The sequence below is a fragment of the Hemitrygon akajei genome, chromosome 12 (assembly GCF_048418815.1).
Source record: "Hemitrygon akajei chromosome 12, sHemAka1.3, whole genome shotgun sequence".
Taxonomy (NCBI): domain Eukaryota; kingdom Metazoa; phylum Chordata; class Chondrichthyes; order Myliobatiformes; family Dasyatidae; genus Hemitrygon; species Hemitrygon akajei.
In genome coordinates, this window is record NC_133135.1 from 24701395 (window position 1) to 24707394 (window position 6000).

Sequence of the window (6000 nt, forward strand, 5' to 3'; positions counted from 1 at the left end):
TGCAACACTTCACACTTGTCTGCATTAAACTCTATCTGCCCATTTTCCCAGTTGTTCCAGCTCCCACTGCAAGCTTTGGTAGTCTTCCTCGCTATCTGCTATATCCTCAGTTTTGGTGTCTTCTTCAAACCTGCAGATCCAGCTTACCACATTATCATCCAGTTTGTTGATATAGATGACAATCAATAATTTTGTCCCAGCACCAATCCCTATGTCACACCACTAGTCATTAGGCCTCCAGTCAGAGAGGCAATTATCTCCAACAACTCTCTGGCTTCTTCTGCAAAACCAATGTCTAATCCTGCTTGCTACCTTATCTTGAATGCCAATCAATTGAACCTTCTTGACCAACCTCTCATGAGGGACCTTGTCAAATGCCTTGTTAAAGTCCATCTAGTGAACATCTACTGACTTGCCTTCATCCACTTTCCAGTTAACTTCCTCAGAAAAATCCAATTGGTTATATATGATTTACCATGCACAGCCATTTTGACTATCCCACATCAATCCCTGTCTATCCAGATACTCATATATTAAGTCCCTTAGAAAACTTTTTAATAACTTTCCCACTACTGATGGCCTAAAATTTCCTGACTTATTCTTAGAGTCTTTCTTAAACAACATTAGCTATCCTCCAATCCTCTGGCACTTCATTCTTGGCTAAGGTTATTTTAAATAAGTCCCCTGTAATTTTTGCGCTAGTCTCCCACAGGATCCGAGGAAACATCCTGTCAGGCCACTTTAATTTGTCTCCTCCTCTGTAATCTATATGGGGGCCAACAACCTCGCTGCTGCATTGCCTCACATCTATAAACTCTTTGTCCATCTCCTGATACAAAAAGTCCATTTAAAATCGATCCCATCTCTTTTGGATCCACACCTAGATTACCATTCTGATTTTTGAGAAGACCAATTTTGTTCCTTGCTATCCTTTTGTTGTTAATATATCTGTAGAAGCTATTACAGGATTCTCCTTCACCTTGTCTGTTAGAGCAATCTCTTTTCTTCATTTAGCCCCACACTCAAAACGCGGGAGGAACTCAGCAGGCCAGACAACATCTCTGGAAAAGAGTACAGTCGACGTTTCGGTCCAAGGCCCTTTGGCAAAACTGGAGAAAAATGCTGAGGAGTAGATTTAAAAGGTGGGGGAGGGAAGAGAGAAACACAAGGTGATAGGTGAATTCTAAAGAGGGAGGGATGAAGGAAGGAGCTGGGAAGTTGATTGGTGAAAGATATACAAGGCTGGAGAAGGGGAGTCTGATAGAAGAGGACAGAAGGCCATGGAAGAAAGAAAAGGGGATGGGGAATGGTGAAGGGGGAGGGAATTACTGGATGTTTGAGAAATCAATGTTCATGCCATCATGTTGAATGTAAGGTGTTGTTTCTCCAACCTAAGTGTGGCCTCATCACAACAGTGGAGGAGACCATGGATAGACATATTGGAATAAGAATGGAAAGTGGAATTAAAATGAGTGGCGACTGGGAGATCCTGCTTTTTCTGGCAGATGGAATGTAGGTGCTTGGCTGAGCGGTCTCCCAGTTATGTTTGGTCTCACTGATATACAGGAGGCCACTCCAAGAGCACCGGACACAGTATATGACCCCAACAGACTCACAGGTGAAGTGTTGCCTCACCTGGAAGGACTGTTTGGGGTCCTGAATGGTAGTGAGGGAGGGGGTATAGGGCAAGTGTGGCACTTGTTCCGCTTGAAAGCATAAGTGCCAGGAGGGAGATCAGTGGGGAGGGACAAATGGACAAGAGAGTTGCATAGGGAGTGATCCCTGCGGAAAGCAGAAAGTGGGGTGAGGGAAAGATATGCTTGGTGGAATTCCACAATCCGCTCTTGTCAAATCCTTTATGATACCATCAGAACTGGCCTTTTCCTAATTCAGAATCTCAACCCGAGGATCAAATCTATCCTTTTCCATAATTACCTTTAAATTAATGGCATTATGATCACTAGGAGACCAAGGAGATGGTGGTGGACTTTAGGAGATCTAGGCCTCATATGGAGCCAGTGATCATTAATGGAGAATGTGTGGAGCAAGTTAAGACCTACAAGTATCTGGGAGTACAGTTAGACGAGAAGCTAGACTGGACTGCCAACACAGATGCCTTGTGCAGGAAGGCACAGAGTCGACTGTACTTCCTTAGAAGGTTGGCGTCATTCAATGTCTGTAGTGAGATGCTGAAGATGTTCTATAGGTCAGTTGTGGAGAGCGCCCTCTTCTTCGTGGTGGCGTGTTGGGGAGGAAGCATTAAGAAGAGGGACGCCTCACGTCTTAATAAGCTGGTAAGGAAGGCGGGCTCTGTCGTGGGCAAAGTACTGGAGAGTTTAACATCGGTAGCTGAGCGAAGGGCGCTGAGTAGGCTACGGTCAATTATGGAAAACTCTGAACATCCTCTACATAGCACCATCCAGAGACAGAGAAGCAGTTTCAGCAACAGGTTACTATCGATGCAATGCTCCTCAGACAGGATGAAGAGGTCAATACTCCCCAATGCCATTAGGCTTTACAATTCAACCGCCAGGACTTAAGAACTTTTTAAAAGCTATTATTAATGCTTTTTGAGATAGTGATTTAGATGCATATCATATTTTTTACTGAGTTAAGTATTGTATGTAATTAGTTTTGCTACAACAAGTGTATGGGACATTGGAAAAAAAGTTGAATTTCCCCATGGGGATGAATAAAGTATCTATCTATCTATCTATCTATCTAGATGGAAAGTGTTATTCTACACAAACTTCTGCACCTAACTTGTCTCATTCCCTAATAGGAAATCTAGTATCACACTCTCTTTAATCAGGACTTCTATGTGTTGATTGAGGAAACTTCACTGAATATATTTGTAATCTCTTCCCCATCCAGTCCTTATAGAGTATGGGAATCCCACTCAATATGTGGAAATGTTAAAATCACCTACTTTCACATCCTTCTGTTCCTTCCAATAGTCTGTGATCTCCAAAAAAAATTGCTCCTCTAAATACCACAGACTGTTGGGTGGTCTATAAAATAATCCCATTAACGTGTTCATATCTTTCTTCTTCCTCCGTTCTACCCATAAAGCCTTCCTAGAGGAGCTCTCCAGTCTGTCCTAACTAAAAACTGCCCTGACTAGTAACACCATCCCTCCCACTCTATCACTTCTAAAACAAAGGAACCCTGGAACATTGAACTGCCAGTTCTGCCCCTCCTGCAACCATCTCACTAATGGTTACAATGTCATAATTTCACATGTTGATCCATGTCCTAAGCTTATCTGCCTGTCCTACGATACTCCTTACATTGAATTATATGCAGCACAGAACATTATTCCCACCATGCTCAACCTTTTGGTTCCTGACTTTGTCTGTAGGCTTAACACATCTTTTTCCACAACCACTCCACTACTGTTCTGGCACTCTGGTTCCCATTCCCCTGCAATTCTAGTTTAAACCCCCTCACCGTGCAGCATTCACAAACCTTCCCCCTAGGACATTAGTTCCTTTCCATTTCAGATGCAAATTGTCCCTTCTGTACAGGTCTCACCTTCCCTGCAAGAGAGCCCAATGATCCAAAAACCTGAAGCCCTCCCTACTGCACCATCTCCTTAGCCATTGTTGAAATATTTCTATTTCCAGCCTCACTAGCTTGTGGCATGGGTAGCAATCCTGAGATGAGAACCCTGGAGGTCCTGCCCTTTCACTTGCCACCTAACTCACTGAACTCACTTTGCAGGACCACATCACCCCTCCTACCCATGTCATTGGTAACCACATGCACCACGATCTCTGGCTACTCACAACCCGCCCCCCCCCCCCACCCCACTTCAGAATGATGTGGACTCTATACTAGATATCTCTGAACCTGGTACAGGGGAGGTAACAAACCATCTGGGAATTTCATTATAGTCTACAAAACCTCCTTTCTGTTCCCCTAACTAATGAATCCCCTATCACTTGAAGGTGGAGCTTAGGAGGGTTAATGGAGCCTAACGGCAACTCCTTTGCTTGCATCTTAGGAAACAGCTCCATTTCCACCTCCAATGTCTTTATTTTTCCTCTTAAGGGTTCTTTTGAAGACCCTGACCTGGAGTTACACACAGGCTTCAATAGACAATAGGTGCAGAAGTAGACCATTCGGCCCTTCGATTCCTTGCGGGAATGGGATCCATTCTTGGGGTTCCACGACTGGCCGTTCGTTATTCGACATGCCAAGGGTTCAGCCTGAGAGTTCTACTCATGTTTGGAAGCCTAAGATCTCGGGGCTCTGGAGACGGGCGGATCGAGGGTCGGTGTCACGGCAGGAGACTCTTCTGTCATTGGGGAGGTGGGAAAATCTTTCGCTGTGGGCCTGAAGACCTGAGGTCTTTGCGATCTTCGGACACAAAGCTCGAAAAAAAGTGACAAAATGGACTTTTACCTTCGTAAACCAGTGGGTTGTTGTTATGCCTTCCACTCGCCGTGAAAATGAGGGGACACCTCCCTCACCCTTAACAAGGAGAGAGAGAACCTCTGGGTTGTCAAATGGTGGACGAAATATGAAGCATTTGGGGTAACTTTGGTCTGTGTCCTTGCTATTGCTTAGCACACACTTGGGCTCAGTAATGGCTCATTTTTTGCAGGTGGGGGAGGGGGATCGTTGCTTGCTGCAGCTTACACGAGGAGGGTGGGAGCTGGGGGGACTTTGGGGTTCTTGTGTTTAACTGTCGTTCATTCTTTGGGGCACTTCTCTGTTTTCGTGGATGTTTGTGAAAAAAGCATTTCAGGATGTATATTGTATATATTTCTCTGACATTAAATTGGACCTTTGAACTACAGATCCCCTCTTCTCTTCCCTTCCCTCTGAGCCACAGAGCCAGACTCAGTGCCAGAGACCTAACCACTGTGCCTTGTCCACTGCGAGGTCATTCCATCCAAACAGTATCCAATGCAGTATACCCGTTGCTGAGGGAAATGGCCACAGGCTACCTATCTCCTCTTTTCCCCCTCCTGAAGGTCACCCAGTTACCTGCGTTCTACGCTTTTGGTGTAACCACCTCCCTGTCTTGTCTATCAACCGCTCAGCCTCCTGAATAAGCTGGAGTTCATGCAGTTCCAGCTCCAACTCCATAACACCGTCTGTTAGAAGCTGCAGCTGGATGCACTCCTGGCAGCTGTTGTCATCAAGGACACGGTAGGCCTTCCTGCTTTCCCACATCCTGTAAGAGGAGCATTCCAGTATCCTGTCCAGCATCTCCACTTTTCTTTTGTAACTTTTTTTTAATTGAAGTTCATCATCAAACAAACATTTCCATAAGATGTATTTCAGACATTGTACATATATATCATATAATCATATATATCACAAATCTCCACAAAGTATTTATCTGAGGTATACACTTATAGAAAAGAGTGGAAAGAACATCCCCACTTTTCTAAATGTGCAAAAAGAAAGAAAGAATAAATTATGAAAAAGTATCTACTTACGACCTACTCCTCTCCTTGTTAAAGCCTTTAATGAAACAAAGCCTCAACTCCCCACTCCGCAACAGTTGCTCCCACAATGGCAAGTCTGCTTAAATCTAACTTCTTTTCATTGTCCTTGCCAAGTGCCTAATTATGTGCCAACTGCCCCCTCTTGCTTCTTTAAACTCTCTCTCCCTCTACACATTCCTGCGTCTCCTTGGGAACTGTGGCATGCAAAATGTGCCGAGCGCCCCTTTTGCTTCCTTTAAGCTCTCTTTCCTCTCCAAAATCCGATGTCTCCACGGGACTGTGGCCCACAAAATGAAGGTCAGTATAGCACTAAATTCAAAGTTGCAGGAAAAAGCAGTGGACCTGAGGATTGGGAACAGTTTAGATTTCAGAAAAGGAAAACAAAACTTTAATTTACAGAAGGAGAATGCAGTTTGAGATTGAGCTTGCAGAGAACATGACAACTAAAAGCTTCTATGAATCTGTGAAGAGAAACATGTTAGCAAAGACAAATGCAAATGCCCTGCAGTTTGAATTGGGAAGAGTTATAGCTAGGAAC

The 6000-nt window shown here is 44.3% G+C and overlaps 1 long non-coding RNA gene across 1 annotated transcript in view; it reads right to left on the minus strand.

The window, feature by feature from the left end:
- Positions 1 to 5561, minus strand: part of LOC140736553 (uncharacterized) — a 46737-nt gene extending 41176 nt beyond the window's left edge. The window contains exon 1 of the long non-coding RNA XR_012100967.1: positions 5454 to 5561. This is a non-coding gene — a long non-coding RNA (uncharacterized lncRNA). The remainder of the gene's footprint in view (positions 1 to 5453) is intronic.
- Between the last annotated feature and the right edge of the window lie 439 nt (positions 5562 to 6000).